General features: G+C 46.1%; 8 non-coding genes across 8 annotated transcripts; all 8 read right to left on the reverse strand.

The window, feature by feature from the left end:
• Positions 1–395: 395 nt before the first annotated feature.
• Positions 396–586, reverse strand: LOC142677142 (U2 spliceosomal RNA). The gene has a single exon (XR_012852190.1). It is a non-coding gene; the product is annotated as a U2 spliceosomal RNA (small nuclear RNA).
• Positions 587–1,704: 1,118 nt separating this feature from the next.
• LOC142677391 (U2 spliceosomal RNA) lies at positions 1,705–1,895 on the reverse strand. The gene has a single exon (XR_012852416.1). It is a non-coding gene; the product is annotated as a U2 spliceosomal RNA (small nuclear RNA).
• Positions 1,896–3,164: 1,269 nt separating this feature from the next.
• On the reverse strand, positions 3,165–3,349 carry LOC142677568 (U2 spliceosomal RNA). Its single transcript, XR_012852574.1, has one exon. It is a non-coding gene; the product is annotated as a U2 spliceosomal RNA (small nuclear RNA).
• Positions 3,350–9,464: 6,115 nt separating this feature from the next.
• LOC142677143 (U2 spliceosomal RNA) lies at positions 9,465–9,655 on the reverse strand. Its single transcript, XR_012852191.1, has one exon. It is a non-coding gene; the product is annotated as a U2 spliceosomal RNA (small nuclear RNA).
• A 1,269-nt stretch (positions 9,656–10,924) lies between these two features.
• LOC142677527 (U2 spliceosomal RNA) lies at positions 10,925–11,115 on the reverse strand. The gene has a single exon (XR_012852538.1). It is a non-coding gene; the product is annotated as a U2 spliceosomal RNA (small nuclear RNA).
• Positions 11,116–12,381: 1,266 nt separating this feature from the next.
• Positions 12,382–12,572, reverse strand: LOC142677383 (U2 spliceosomal RNA). Its single transcript, XR_012852408.1, has one exon. It is a non-coding gene; the product is annotated as a U2 spliceosomal RNA (small nuclear RNA).
• A 1,269-nt stretch (positions 12,573–13,841) lies between these two features.
• Positions 13,842–14,032, reverse strand: LOC142677534 (U2 spliceosomal RNA). The gene has a single exon (XR_012852545.1). It is a non-coding gene; the product is annotated as a U2 spliceosomal RNA (small nuclear RNA).
• Positions 14,033–15,298: 1,266 nt separating this feature from the next.
• LOC142677384 (U2 spliceosomal RNA) lies at positions 15,299–15,489 on the reverse strand. Its single transcript, XR_012852409.1, has one exon. It is a non-coding gene; the product is annotated as a U2 spliceosomal RNA (small nuclear RNA).
• Positions 15,490–15,801: the final 312 nt, after the last annotated feature.

Below are 15,801 nucleotides of genomic sequence, written 5' to 3' on the forward strand. Positions count from 1 at the left end.
GCGGGCGGGCGGGCTGGCTGCTTTAATGTCTGTTTGCTGTTCCCCTACTCCACTCCACTATTTGACTATGGTGCTGCATCAATCAGTGGCTGGCTCAGGTGCAGCTCTTTAACCTACCTAGGAGGGAGGGCGGAGAGAAGACAAGGAAGGTGAATGAGCTGTTCCAATGTGAAATGCCGGAAACACAGAAACACAGACGACACAAAACAAGAGGTGGCAATGTATTAATTAATTGCATTTAATAAATTAGCTCATTATCACACATGACTGTACAAATGCATTGTCCAACAGGTGTTGAAATAATGGGATTAAAAGGGGAGATCCCATCCGAAAGACAAAAACAATGGCAAACACAAAAAGCACTTTTGGAATCTGATTTTAGTAAACACATAAGGAAAGGGTGCACCGGTCCTGGAAATACTGCAATACCAGGTCAATGCGTGGAGTGGACAGAGCAAGCTCTATTTCCATCTCCCTGTTCTAAAAATCCATTTAATATATGGTCCCCAGATAGGGGACGTATCAGATATTAAACTGATAAGAACAGATACTACACTTGATCTTAGCCAAAAGGCCGAGAAGCGATAACCCGAACGTGCCGCGCGTTTTGCTTCTTTTGCTTGCACCACAATGCAGTGCTGAAAGAGGAGGAATCGACATAAAAACGCCTTCCTGGCAACGCCCAAATGCCCTCCTGCCGTGCAAACACTGGCAGCAGCAGCAGCAGCAGTAAGTGCATGCCCACTGCCACCCCTTCTCCTTTCACACCTTGTATCAGCTTTAATCCAGTCCAGTGCTGCCTGCTGAGCAGCACTGACCAACACTGCCTGGGCCCAGGCTTTTATCTCTGAGGCCCCATTATGATGTCAGAAAGCTGGCTCTGGCTCCTGAGGTCTCCACTATGACACGTGCAAAGTTCCGTCTGAACTTTATATAAGACGGTGCGGCTCAGTCAGTCACTCAGTGTTGCCTGAGAGGGCAACACAGCAACAGCCGGCCCCCAGGCTGTCTTTTTTTTGCACAGCTAGTTGCCTCCAGGAGGCCACAAGAGGGAGACAAGGGACTGCAAAATGGAAAATAGGCATCCACCAACTTTACAGACAACTTGTTCTCCTTGCTCCTACAACCTCCATCCTTGCACAGTTTGTTATTCTTCCAGGTAACATAGTAACAAATCCAAATTGCTGCTCTCTTTGTAGGCAAGCAAGGGTTTGTTGCAACTGCAATTCTTACTTCTTCTTGAAATGTAGGGACCACAGTACATTCCATCACATCCATCTAGTGTACACAGGTAGGTCCATTGTGACGGGCGGGCGGGCGGGCTGGCTGCTTTAATGGCTGTTTGCTGTTCCCCTACTCCACTCCACTATTTGACTATGGTGCTGCATCAATCAGTGGCTGGCTCAGGTGCAGCTCTTTAACCTACCTAGGAGGGAGGGCGGAGAGAAGACAAGGAAGGTGAATGAGCTGTTCCAATGTGAAATGCCGGAAACACAGAAACACAGACGACACAAAACAAGAGGTGGCAATGTATTAATTAATTGCATTTAATAAATTAGCTCATTATCACACATGACTGTACAAATGCATTGTCCAACAGGTGTTGAAATAATGGGATTAAAAGGGGAGATCCCATCCGAAAGACAAAAACAATGGCAAACACAAAAAGCACTTTTGGAATCTGATTTTAGTAAACACATAAGGAAAGGGTGCACCGGTCCTGGAAATACTGCAATACCAGGTCAATGCGTGGAGTGGACAGAGCAAGCTCTATTTCCATCTCCCTGTTCTAAAAATCCATTTAATATATGGTCCCCAGATAGGGGACGTATCAGATATTAAACTGATAAGAACAGATACTACACTTGATCTTAGCCAAAAGGCAGAGAAGCGATAACCCGAACGGGCCGCGCGTTGACCGAGCCTGCCCAATACTGCTGTTCACCCCTTGCAGCGATTCAGCCTACTCCTAGGCAATTCCATGGGGCCCTGCAGGCTCACACACACTCACAGCTACTAAGCGGGAGGTGAATAAAGGCCGGAGAGGAAGCAAGACAGGATTTGCTTCTTTTGCTTGCACCACAATGCAGTGCTGAAAGAGGAGGAATCGACATAAAAACGCCTTCCTGGCAACGCCCAAATGCCCTCCTGCCGTGCAAACACTGGCAGCAGCAGCAGCAGCAGCAGCAGTAAGTGCATGCCCACTGCCACCCCTTCTCCTTTCACACCTTGTATCAGCTTTAATCCAGTCCAGTGCTGCCTGCTGAGCAGCACTGACCAACACTGCCTGGGCCCAGGCTTTTATCTCTGAGGCCCCATTATGATGTCAGAAAGCTGGCTCTGGCTCCTGAGGTCTCCACTATGACACGTGCAAAGTTCCGTCTGAACTTTATATAAGACGGTGCGGCTCAGTCAGTCACTCAGTGTTGCCTGAGAGGGCAACACTGCAACAGCCGGCCCCCAGGCTGTCTTTTTTTTGCACAGCTAGTTGCCTCCAGGAGGCCACAAGAGGGAGACAAGGGACTGCAAAATGGAAAATAGGCATCCACCAACTTTACAGACAACTTGTTCTCCTTGCTCCTACAACCTCCATCCTTGCACAGTTTGTTATTCTTCCAGGTAACATAGTAACAAATCCAAATTGCTGCTCTCTTTGTAGGCAAGCAAGGGTTTGTTGCAACTGCAATTCTTACTTCTTCTTGAAATGTAGGGACCACAGTACATTCCATCACATCCATCTAGTGTACACAGGTAGGTCCATTGTGACGGGCGGGCGGGCGGGCTGGCTGCTTTAATGGCTGTTTGCTGTTCCCCTACTCCACTCCACTATTTGACTATGGTGCTGCATCAATCAGTGGCTGGCTCAGGTGCAGCTCTTTAACCTACCTAGGAGGGAGGGCGGAGAGAAGACAAGGAAGGTGAATGAGCTGTTCCAATGTGAAATGCCGGAAACACAGAAACACAGACGACACAAAACAAGAGGTGGCAATGTATTAATTAATTGCATTTAATAAATTAGCTCATTATCACACATGACTGTACAAATGCATTGTCCAACAGGTGTTGAAATAATGGGATTAAAAGGGGAGATCCCATCCGAAAGACAAAAACAATGGCAAACACAAAAAGCACTTTTGGAATCTGATTTTAGTAAACACATAAGGAAAGGGTGCACCGGTCCTGGAAATACTGCAATACCAGGTCAATGCGTGGAGTGGACAGAGCAAGCTCTATTTCCATCTCCCTGTTCTAAAAATCCATTTAATATATGGTCCCCAGATAGGGGACGTATCAGATATTAAACTGATAAGAACAGATTTTTACGTTTAAATTAATATGATTCAGTCAAAACTAATATTTCAAGAATAAAGTCTAGAATAACATCTTCCACATTTTAAAGTGCCACATGCTCAGTGCTTTCTTCTTTCCGAGATGCTTTTTGTCCAACAGGTAGTACAAATAAAGTTCACTTAATGCCAGTTTAATACATTCTCGTTCACTAATAAAGTCTTTTTTGAAGAGTAGAATGTTCCTTGTTTTCCACAGTGCATTTTTAATACAGTTCATAGTACACCATAATACTTTCTCTTTTTCTTTTGGTAGGGTTCGATGGATTCCATACAAGACAACTTCGTGATTCAAATGGTTAAGACCAGTAAAAAATTTTAAAATCTCCCCGCATTCTTTCCATACTGTTTGTGCAAATTGGCAGTTCCAAAATATATGCAAAGTTGACTCATCGTAGCAGCATTGTCTCCTAGGGCAAGTCTGTGTATTGCACAAGCCCCTTCTGTACTGGAAGCTCCTAGATGGAACACAATCATGAACTATCATCCAGGCGATGTCTTTATGCTGATTGGTAAGATAAGGTGCATTCACTTTTTCCCATATCATAGCACATCTGTCAAAGGTATAATTAGAAATTTGTGTCATAGTGTCCTTCTTTTTTATTTCGAACCTGAACTTTCTAGAGTTTTTCAAAGTCTCTACCCCATAAGACTCTAATTGGTACATTCTTATTGTTTTTTCCACAATCACATATTGTTTGGGGGGGACAATTAACACTGGACTGGAAAGTGATGTTGTTATCCATTTTCGCCTTCTAAAAATATGCCCGGCGGCGTATCTTAAAAAGTAGGACCAATTATTTGACAGTGACACATTCTTAAAACAGAGGCTAAAAAATGCAGAATATAAAAACAATTTGATGTTTGGCACATCCTTACCGCCTACATTAAGTGTCTTGTGCATGATTTGTCTGCTCAGTTTCTCAAACTTGGAACTCCACACAAACTCGAATAACAATCTTTGTATTCTTTTTGCAGTGAGATCACTTGGAGGGAAAACACAATTTAGGTATAACATAACAGGAAGTAACAACGCTTTAATAATAAGAACTTTTCCGCTCAAGGTAAGTTGCCTAAGTTTCCAGAAGTCAATTCTCTTTTGTAGCTTTTCTTTGACTATTTCCCAGCTTTGCGCACCATTATTTTGCTCGTCAAAAATCACTCCTAATATTTTGATTTTGTCAGACTGGGTTCTAAGGTCAGGTACAGAGAGGCCAGGCCAATTCCCAATTGTAAAGCAACTGCACTTGTCCAGATTGAGTTTAAATGCTGATGCATGGCAGAAGAATTCCGTGGTCCTAATTGCTCTCTGAAGAGCCACCTGTGACGTGCAGAGAATGGAAATATCGTCCATATAACCCATGACCTTGACTTCATTTCCTCGGCCGCCAGGTATAGGAACGCCTCTAACTATTTTCTCCTTTCTCATCATAGCTAAAAGAGGTTCAATTGAGCAAATAAATAAAATTGGTGACAAGGGGCACCCTTGCTTGACTCCTGAGTGCAAATAGACTTCTTTTGTTAAAGAGCCATTAACCAAAATTTTACTAAAAGTATTCCTGTATAAAAGTGCAATTTGTTGAATAAAAGCGTCAGGAAAACACATCTTCTTTAAAACTGACCATAAGAACTTATGCGACACTCGGTCGAATGCCTTTTGAAAGTCCAGTGAAAGTATGGCTAGGTTTTGTTTCCTTTCCTTCTGATACCATATTGCATCTCTGATGGTATTAAGACACTCTGAGACACTTCTTCCAGGAACTGCACATACTTGTTCCGGCTGTATGACTTGACTTAAAACCCCCTTAAAACGATTTAGTAAAATTTTGGACATTATCTTGTAGTCTGCATTAAGAAGCGTGATCGGTCTCCAGTTCTCTAAATTGGATCTTTCTCCTTTTTTATATAATAAGGATACCAGGCCACTTCTCCAGGATACAGGTAGCTGACTACACTTAAAGGCTTCTTTGATGACACAATAAAAATCAGCACTTAAAATGTCCCAAAATTCCCTATAAAATTCGATCGGTAAACCATCGGTTCCTGGGGTTTTCCCACACAGAAAACTTTTAACAGCAGCATTGAGTTCATCAACAGTAGTTTCCCTACATAGCAGCATTTGGTCAGTTTTTGATAAAGTGCAATCAAGTGAATTTAAAACATCTTCAGTAAAAGAAGCATCAATGGGCTTTTCGTTAAACAGGTCTTGATAAAATGTCTGAGCTTTGGATAGCATACCGTCAGATGAAGTTTCGCCATCTAGTTCTATAATCATTTCTTTAGCTTCGACGGTTTTTTTAAAGAAGAATCTAGAACATTTTTCATTTTTTTCTAGTATCTCAATTTTTGAGTTGAATATTATTTCTTTACCTTTACTCTCGATTTCTTTTGCAATTTGTTCCTTTAGGTTGGTGATTAAATCTTCCATTTCAACACCAGCACTCCTGAGTTTATAATATGTCTGCAGCTTGGTGTTAAGCGTTTTGAACCATTTCGTTTTTTCCCTGGCTCTGATGATGCTTTTTTGGATGAAAAACGCTTTGATCTTGGCTTTGCTGTGCTCCCACCATTCTAACATGGAAGAAAAATCTTTCTGTAAATTTTTGAGTTGGTTGAAAATAATCTTAAAATCTGCTCTTATTTCAGGGTTTTGTAGCAATGTGACGTTGAGTCTCCAAACTCCTCTAGCTTTGACAAGTTTGGATATCTGCAATTGTGCTTGGATCATTTTATGGTCTGAAAAAATATTTGCGTTTAGTGACACAGACTGCGGTGCAATTTGACCTGAAGTGAAGAGAAAGTCAATTCTGGATTTGACGTTAGCATTTTCCCAGGTGTATCCGGGGTCATCTCTATGTATGTCTCTCCAAACATCTTTTAACCTGAAGTCTGTCATCAGATCTTTTAATTGTTTCTCTGTCTTATCCCTTCTAGGTTCTCCAGAGCTCCCCTCTCGACTTTCTCCAGATATAATACAATTGAAGTCTCCACTTACTATCAGCGGAGAAGAACCAGGCAAGTAGTACTGTATGGTCTCTAATAACTGTGATCTTTCCTCTTTGATGGGCGAGGCATATATGTTCAAAAGTCTTAAGTCTACACCATGATAGCTCACGTTGACAAATAAAGCTCTTCCCGGTATGACTTCTCTGAACGAAGTGATTTTAAAGTCCATAGATTTGAACAAAATCCCTACTCCTGTAGATCTTACCTCATTATCTCCAGACCAGATGGAGCTGCCCAGAGACCAATCTTGTCTTAGGACAGAATAGTTGGGGTCATGATCTATACCACATTCCTGTAGAAAAAAAATGTCCGAATTTACTGTAGACAGGTATGAAAATAAAGCAGCCCTTCTGGATGGGCCCTTCAAGCTCCTCACATTCAGTGAAGAGATTTGGATATTATTTGTCATCAACCTTGGATATTTTTAGGCCGAACTACTCTCAGAATCCGACATAAATCCCACTAGTGGGCTGGGAGTTGTGGCGACATCTGAATCCGAGAACTCGATGTTAGCTGGGTCAGAATCAGAAGGTGGCGGTTTCGCCGGAGGCGGTTCAGCATTTGGCTCCACCGGCTTATGCCTGTAGCGAGGAAAATCTGATCTTTTGACACAGACACCTGGGTCATCATCAACTGGTTTCCTTTTCCTCTGTACTTCCAGATGCATAACATCTTCATCCAATTTTGGATCCTGGGCCACTGCGGAAGGTTTTTTCACCGCTTTCACCCCAGATCCAGCAGTTTCCATGGACTCCGCTTCATCCGGACCAACAGGACACTCTGACCAGTCAGTTGAAGCACCAGCAACAGGCAATTTTCCCTCCGACGGAGGATCAGCTTTAGGCCTCTGCTCAGCTGTTGAGGGAGGTTTGTCAGAAGCCGGCTGCCTCCTCACTGCTTCAGCATACGAGCTGATCTTCTTCAAGGGACAGTCTCTAAAGGTGTGCCCCGGCACCAGGCAGATGTTGCATGTGACCTGATTAGAGCAGCTGGCAGTAGCGTGCCCTTTTTGGAAGCACTTCCTGCAGGTCGCTATTTCTTCAGGGCACATGTCAGCGACATGTCCGAACCCCATGCATTTGCGACAGTACCTTGGCATATTCCGGTAAAACAAACGACCTCTGTTGTTGCCTATGTTAAATGTTGAGGGAGGATGATGGAATCCCTCAATGCCATGTTCAGAACTGTCCTCTTTAAATTTGACGGAAATTCTGTACTTCCCTGTCCACAGCTGTTCTTCGTTGAGGATTTTACGAGGTTCTCCGACAGAAGCAAAATGTCTCTGCAGAAATTGGGCTATGTGCTCCAGGGGCACATGCGGATTGCTCATATGAACAACAAGAGATGTTTCACCTTCTGAGTACAAGGCCACAATGAGGAGTCCTTTAAGATCTTCATGACTCAAGTTCTTCAGGATGCTTCCATATAGCTCTTGGCAGGCTTGCTCGTTCTCCAAGGTAAGGGTGTAGCGTCCAGGGGCATCCTGAAGCGCAAGAATATTCTCCCTCTTCACCTTCAGAACGTCAATCAGGACTGTCCTCACGAAAAACCTCAGCGAAAATTTCTCCTTCTCCTGCTCTCCGAACTCGAACTTGAAGGTGTTTTCGAACTTGAAGGTGTTCTTTATCCTCTGATCAGCTGGGCCTGCGAAGCGCACCGAAGCCGCCATGGTAGTCGTATTCGCCATAACCTCCCCGGGCAAGGTTGGTCGCCTTCTTTGTCCCCTGGCTCACCCCCTAAAGCAGCAGGTGGCTTAAGCTGGTAAACCAGCGATGCCACAAGGCCAAGGGCGAGCACACAGACGGACCTAGTGACTAACCCCTTGAGATTAGCCAAAAGGCCGAGAAGCGATAACCCGAACGGGCCGCGCGTTGACCGAGCCTGCCCAATACTGCTGTTCACCCCTTGCAGCGATTCAGCCTACTCCTAGGCAATTCCATGGGGCCCTGCAGGCTCACACACACTCACAGCTACGCGAGAGGTGAATAAAGGCCGGAGAGGAAGCAAGACAGGATTTGCTTCTTTTGCTTGCACCACAATGCAGTGCTGAAAGAGGAGGAATCGACATAAAAACGCCTTCCTGGCAACGCCCAAATGCCCTCCTGCCGTGCAAACACTGGCAGCAGCAGCAGCAGCAGCAGTAAGTGCATGCCCACTGCCACCCCTTCTCCTTTCACACCTTGTATCAGCTTTAATCCAGTCCAATGATGCCTGCTGAGCAGCACTGACCAACACTGCCTGGGCCCAGGCTTTTATCTCTGAGGCCCCATTATGATGTCAGAAAGCTGGCTCTGGCTCCTGAGGTCTCCACTATGACACGTGCAAAGTTCCGTCTGAACTTTATATAAGACGGTGCGGCTCAGTCAGTCACTCAGTGTTGCCTGAGAGGGCAACACTGCAACAGCCGGCCCCCAGGCTGTCTTTTTTTTGCACAGCTAGTTGCCTCCAGGAGGCCACAAGAGGGAGACAAGGGACTGCAAAATGGAAAATAGGCATCCACCAACTTTACAGACAACTTGTTCTCCTTGCTCCTACAACCTCCATCCTTGCACAGTTTGTTATTCTTCCAGGTAACATAGTAACAAATCCAAATTGCTGCTCTCTTTGTAGGCAAGCAAGGGTTTGTTGCAACTGCAATTCTTACTTCTTCTTGAAATGTAGGGACCACAGTACATTCCATCACATCCATCTAGTGTACACAGGTAGGTCCATTGTGACGGGCGGGCGGGCTGGCTGCTTTAATGGCTGTTTGCTGTTCCCCTACTCCACTCCACTATTTGACTATGGTGCTGCATCAATCAGTGGCTGGCTCAGGTGCAGCTCTTTAACCTACCTAGGAGGGAGGGCGGAGAGAAGACAAGGAAGGTGAATGAGCTGTTCCAATGTGAAATGCCGGAAACACAGAAACACAGACGACACAAAACAAGAGGTGGCAATGTATTAATTAATTGCATTTAATAAATTAGCTCATTATCACACATGACTGTACAAATGCATTGTCCAACAGGTGTTGAAATAATGGGATTAAAAGGGGAGATCCCATCCGAAAGACAAAAACAATGGCAAACACAAAAAGCACTTTTGGAATCTGATTTTAGTAAACACATAAGGAAAGGGTGCACCGGTCCTGGAAATACTGCAATACCAGGTCAATGCGTGGAGTGGACAGAGCAAGCTCTATTTCCATCTCCCTGTTCTAAAAATCCATTTAATATATGGTCCCCAGATAGGGGACGTATCAGATATTAAACTGATAAGAACAGATACTACACTTGATCTTAGCCAAAAGGCCGAGAAGCGATAACCCGAACGGGCCGCGCGTTGACCGAGCCTGCCCAATACTGCTGTTCACCCCTTGCAGCGATTCAGCCTACTCCTAGGCAATTCCATGGGGCCCTGCAGGCTCACACACACTCACAGCTACTAAGCGGGAGGTGAATAAAGGCCGGAGAGGAAGCAAGACAGGATTTGCTTCTTTTGCTTGCACCACAATGCAGTGCTGAAAGAGGAGGAATCGACATAAAAACGCCTTCCTGGCAACGCCCAAATGCCCTCCTGCCGTGCAAACACTGGCAGCAGCAGCAGCAGCAGCAGCAGTAAGTGCATGCCCACTGCCACCCCTTCTCCTTTCACACCTTGTATCAGCTTTAATCCAGTCCAGTGCTGCCTGCTGAGCAGCACTGACCAACACTGCCTGGGCCCAGGCTTTTATCTCTGAGGCCCCATTATGATGTCAGAAAGCTGGCTCTGGCTCCTGAGGTCTCCACTATGACACGTGCAAAGTTCCGTCTGAACTTTATATAAGACGGTGCGGCTCAGTCAGTCACTCAGTGTTGCCTGAGAGGGCAACACTGCAACAGCCGGCCCCCAGGCTGTCTTTTTTTTGCACAGCTAGTTGCCTCCAGGAGGCCACAAGAGGGAGACAAGGGACTGCAAAATGGAAAATAGGCATCCACCAACTTTACAGACAACTTGTTCTCCTTGCTCCTACAACCTCCATCCTTGCACAGTTTGTTATTCTTCCAGGTAACATAGTAACAAATCCAAATTGCTGCTCTCTTTGTAGGCAAGCAAGGGTTTGTTGCAACTGCAATTCTTACTTCTTCTTGAAATGTAGGGACCACAGTACATTCCATCACATCCATCTAGTGTACACAGGTAGGTCCATTGTTACGGGCGGGCGGGCGGGCTGGCTGCTTTAATGGCTGTTTGCTGTTCCCCTACTCCTCTCCACTATTTGACTATGGTGCTGCATCAATCAGTGGCTGGCTCAGGTGCAGCTCTTTAACCTACCTAGGAGGGAGGGCGGAGAGAAGACAAGGAAGGTGAATGAGCTGTTCCAATGTGAAATGCCGGAAACACAGAAACACAGACGACACAAAACAAGAGGTGGCAATGTATTAATTAATTGCATTTAATAAATTAGCTCATTATCACACATGACTGTACAAATGCATTGTCCAACAGGTGTTGAAATAATGGGATTAAAAGGGGAGATCCCATCCGAAAGACAAAAACAATGGCAAACACAAAAAGCACTTTTGGAATCTGATTTTAGTAAACACATAAGGAAAGGGTGCACCGGTCCTGGAAATACTGCAATACCAGGTCAATGTGTGGAGTGGACAGAGCAACCTCTATTTCCATCTCCCTGTTCTAAAAATCCATTTAATATATGGTCCCCAGATAGGGGACGTATCAGATATTAAACTGATAAGAACAGATACTACACTTGATCTTAGCCAAAAGGCCGAGAAGCGATAACCCGAACGGGCCGCGCGTTGACCGAGCCTGCCCAATACTGCTGTTCACCCCTTGCAGCGATTCAGCCTACTCCTAGGCAATTCCATGGGGCCCTGCAGGCTCACACACACTCACAGCTACTAAGCGGGAGGTGAATAAAGGCCGGAGAGGAAGCAAGACAGGATTTGCTTCTTTTGCTTGCACCACAATGCAGTGCTGAAAGAGGAGGAATCGACATAAAAACGCCTTCCTGGCAACGCCCAAATGCCCTCCTGCCGTGCAAACACTGGCAGCAGCAGCAGCAGCAGCAGCAAGTGCATGCCCACTGCCACCCCTTCTCCTTTCACACCTTGTATCAGCTTTAATCCAGTCCAGTGCTGCCTGCTGAGCAGCACTGACCAACACTGCCTGGGCCCAGGCTTTTATCTCTGAGGCCCCATTATGATGTCAGAAAGCTGGCTCTGGCTCCTGAGGTCTCCACTATGACACGTGCAAAGTTCCGTCTGAACTTTATATAAGACGGTGCGGCTCAGTCAGTCACTCAGTGTTGCTTGAGAGGGCAACACTGCAACAGCCGGCCCCCAGGCTGTCTTTTTTTTGCACAGCTAGTTGCCTCCAGGAGGCCACAAGAGGGAGACAAGGGACTGCAAAATGGAAAATAGGCATCCACCAACTTTACAGACAACTTGTTCTCCTTGCTCCTACAACCTCCATCCTTGCACAGTTTGTTATTCTTCCAGGTAACATAGTAACAAATCCAAATTGCTGCTCTCTTTGTAGGCAAGCAAGGGTTTGTTGCAACTGCAATTCTTACTTCTTCTTGAAATGTAGGGACCACAGTACATTCCATCACATCCATCTAGTGTACACAGGTAGGTCCATTGTGACGGGCGGGCGGGCGGGCTGGCTGCTTTAATGGCTGTTTGTTGTTCCCCTACTCCACTCCACTATTTGACTATGGTGCTGCATCAATCAGTGGCTGGCTCAGGTGCAGCTCTTTAACCTACCTAGGAGGGAGGGCGGAGAGAAGACAAGGAAGGTGAATGAGCTGTTCCAATGTGAAATGCCGGAAACACAGAAACACAGACGACACAAAACAAGAGGTGGCAATGTATTAATTAATTGCATTTAATAAATTAGCTCATTATCACACATGACTGTACAAATGCATTGTCCAACAGGTGTTGAAATAATGGGATTAAAAGGGGAGATCCCATCCGAAAGACAAAAACAATGGCAAACACAAAAAGCACTTTTGGAATCTGATTTTAGTAAACACATAAGGAAAGGGTGCACCGGTCCTGGAAATACTGCAATACCAGGTCAATGCGTGGAGTGGACAGAGCAAGCTCTATTTCCATCTCCCTGTACTAAAAATCCATTTAATATATGGTCCCCAGATAGGGGACGTATCAGATATTAAACTGATAAGAACAGATACTACACTTGATCTTAGCCAAAAGGCCGAGAAGCGATAACCCGAACGGGCCGCGCGTTGACCGAGCCTGCCCAATACTGCTGTTCACCCCTTGCAGCGATTCAGCCTACTCCTAGGCAATTCCATGGGGCCCTGCAGGCTCACACACACTCACAGCTACTAAGCGGGAGGTGAATAAAGGCCGGAGAGGAAGCAAGACAGGATTTGCTTCTTTTGCTTGCACCACAATGCAGTGCTGAAAGAGGAGGAATCGACATAAAAACGCCTTCCTGGCAACGCCCAAATGCCCTCCTGCCGTGCAAACACTGGCAGCAGCAGCAGCAGCAGCAGCAGTAAGTGCATGCCCACTGCCACCCCTTCTCCTTTCACACCTTGTATCAGCTTTAATCCAGTCCAGTGCTGCCTGCTGAGCAGCACTGACCAACACTGCCTGGGCCCAGGCTTTTATCTCTGAGGCCCCATTATGATGTCAGAAAGCTGGCTCTGGCTCCTGAGGTCTCCACTATGACACGTGCAAAGTTCCGTCTGAACTTTATATAAGACGGTGCGGCTCAGTCAGTCACTCAGTGTTGCCTGAGAGGGCAACACTGCAACAGCCGGCCCCCAGGCTGTCTTTTTTTTGCACAGCTAGTTGCCTCCAGGAGGCCACAAGAGGGAGACAAGGGACTGCAAAATGGAAAATAGGCATCCACCAACTTTACAGACAACTTGTTCTCCTTGCTCCTACAACCTCCATCCTTGCACAGTTTGTTATTCTTCCAGGTAACATAGTAACAAATCCAAATTGCTGCTCTCTTTGTAGGCAAGCAAGGGTTTGTTGCAACTGCAATTCTTACTTCTTCTTGAAATGTAGGGACCACAGTACATTCCATCACATCCATCTAGTGTACACAGGTAGGTCCATTGTTACGGGCGGGCGGGCGGGCTGGCTGCTTTAATGGCTGTTTGCTGTTCCCCTACTCCACTCCACTATTTGACTATGGTGCTGCATCAATCAGTGGCTGGCTCAGGTGCAGCTCTTTAACCTACCTAGGAGGGAGGGCGGAGAGAAGACAAGGAAGGTGAATGAGCTGTTCCAATGTGAAATGCCGGAAACACAGAAACACAGACGACACAAAACAAGAGGTGGCAATGTATTAATTAATTGCATTTAATAAATTAGCTCATTATCACACATGACTGTACAAATGCATTGTCCAACAGGTGTTGAAATAATGGGATTAAAAGGGGAGATCCCATCCGAAAGACAAAAACAATGGCAAACACAAAAAGCACTTTTGGAATCTGATTTTAGTAAACACATAAGGAAAGGGTGCACCGGTCCTGGAAATACTGCAATACCAGGTCAATGTGTGGAGTGGACAGAGCAACCTCTATTTCCATCTCCCTGTTCTAAAAATCCATTTAATATATGGTCCCCAGATAGGGGACGTATCAGATATTAAACTGATAAGAACAGATACTACACTTGATCTTAGCCAAAAGGCTGAGAAGCGATAACCCGAACGGGCCGCGCGTTGACCGAGCCTGCCCAATACTGCTGTTCACCCCTTGCAGCGATTCAGCCTACTCCTAGGCAATTCCATGGGGCCCTGCAGGCTCACACACACTCACAGCTACTAAGCGGGAGGTGAATAAAGGCCGGAGAGGAAGCAAGACAGGATTTGCTTCTTTTGCTTGCACCACAATGCAGTGCTGAAAGAGGAGGAATCGACATAAAAACGCCTTCCTGGCAACGCCCAAATGCCCTCCTGCCGTGCAAACACTGGCAGCAGCAGCAGCAGCAGCAGTAAGTGCATGCCCACTGCCACCCCTTCTCCTTTCACACCTTGTATCAGCTTTAATCCAGTCCAGTGCTGCCTGCTGAGCAGCACTGACCAACACTGCCTGGGCCCAGGCTTTTATCTCTGAGGCCCCATTATGATGTCAGAAAGCTGGCTCTGGCTCCTGAGGTCTCCACTATGACACGTGCAAAGTTCCGTCTGAACTTTATATAAGACGGTGCGGCTCAGTCAGTCACTCAGTGTTGCCTGAGAGGGCAACACTGCAACAGCCGGCCCCCAGGCTGTCTTTTTTTTGCACAGCTAGTTGCCTCCAGGAGGCCACAAGAGGGAGACAAGGGACTGCAAAATGGAAAATAGGCATCCACCAACTTTACAGACAACTTGTTCTCCTTGCTCCTACAACCTCCATCCTTGCACAGTTTGTTATTCTTCCAGGTAACATAGTAACAAATCCAAATTGCTGCTCTCTTTGTAGGCAAGCAAGGGTTTGTTGCAACTGCAATTCTTACTTCTTCTTGAAATGTAGGGACCACAGTACATTCCATCACATCCATCTAGTGTACACAGGTAGGTCCATTGTGACGGGCGGGCGGGCGGGCTGGCTGCTTTAATGGCTGTTTGTTGTTCCCCTACTCCACTCCACTATTTGACTATGGTGCTGCATCAATCAGTGGCTGGCTCAGGTGCAGCTCTTTAACCTACCTAGGAGGGAGGGCGGAGAGAAGACAAGGAAGGTGAATGAGCTGTTCCAATGTGAAATGCCGGAAACACAGAAACACAGACGACACAAAACAAGAGGTGGCAATGTATTAATTAATTGCATTTAATAAATTAGCTCATTATCACACATGACTGTACAAATGCATTGTCCAACAGGTGTTGAAATAATGGGATTAAAAGGGGAGATCCCATCCGAAAGACAAAAACAATGGCAAACACAAAAAGCACTTTTGGAATCTGATTTTAGTAAACACATAAGGAAAGGGTGCACCGGTCCTGGAAATACTGCAATACCAGGTCAATGCGTGGAGTGGACAGAGCAAGCTCTATTTCCATCTCCCTGTACTAAAAATCCATTTAATATATGGTCCCCAGATAGGGGACGTATCAGATATTAAACTGATAAGAACAGATACTACACTTGATCTTAGCCAAAAGGCCGAGAAGCGATAACCCGAACGGGCCGCGCGTTGACCAAGCCTGCCCAATACTGCTGTTCACCCCTTGCAGCGATTCAGCCTACTCCTAGGCAATTCCATGGGGCCCTGCAGGCTCACACACACTCACAGCTACTAAGCGGGAGGTGAATAAAGGCCGGAGAGGAAGCAAGACAGGATTTGCTTCTTTTGCTTGCACCACAATGCAGTGCTGAAAGAGGAGGAATCGACATAAAAACGCCTTCCTGGCAACGCCCAAATGCCCTCCTGCCGTGCAAACACTGGCAGCAGCAGCAGCAGCAGCAGCAGTAAGTGCATGCCCACTG

This window comes from Rhinoderma darwinii (assembly GCF_050947455.1).
Source record: "Rhinoderma darwinii isolate aRhiDar2 chromosome 2 unlocalized genomic scaffold, aRhiDar2.hap1 SUPER_2_unloc_31, whole genome shotgun sequence".
In the NCBI taxonomy this organism is placed as follows: Eukaryota; Metazoa; Chordata; class Amphibia; order Anura; family Rhinodermatidae; genus Rhinoderma; species Rhinoderma darwinii.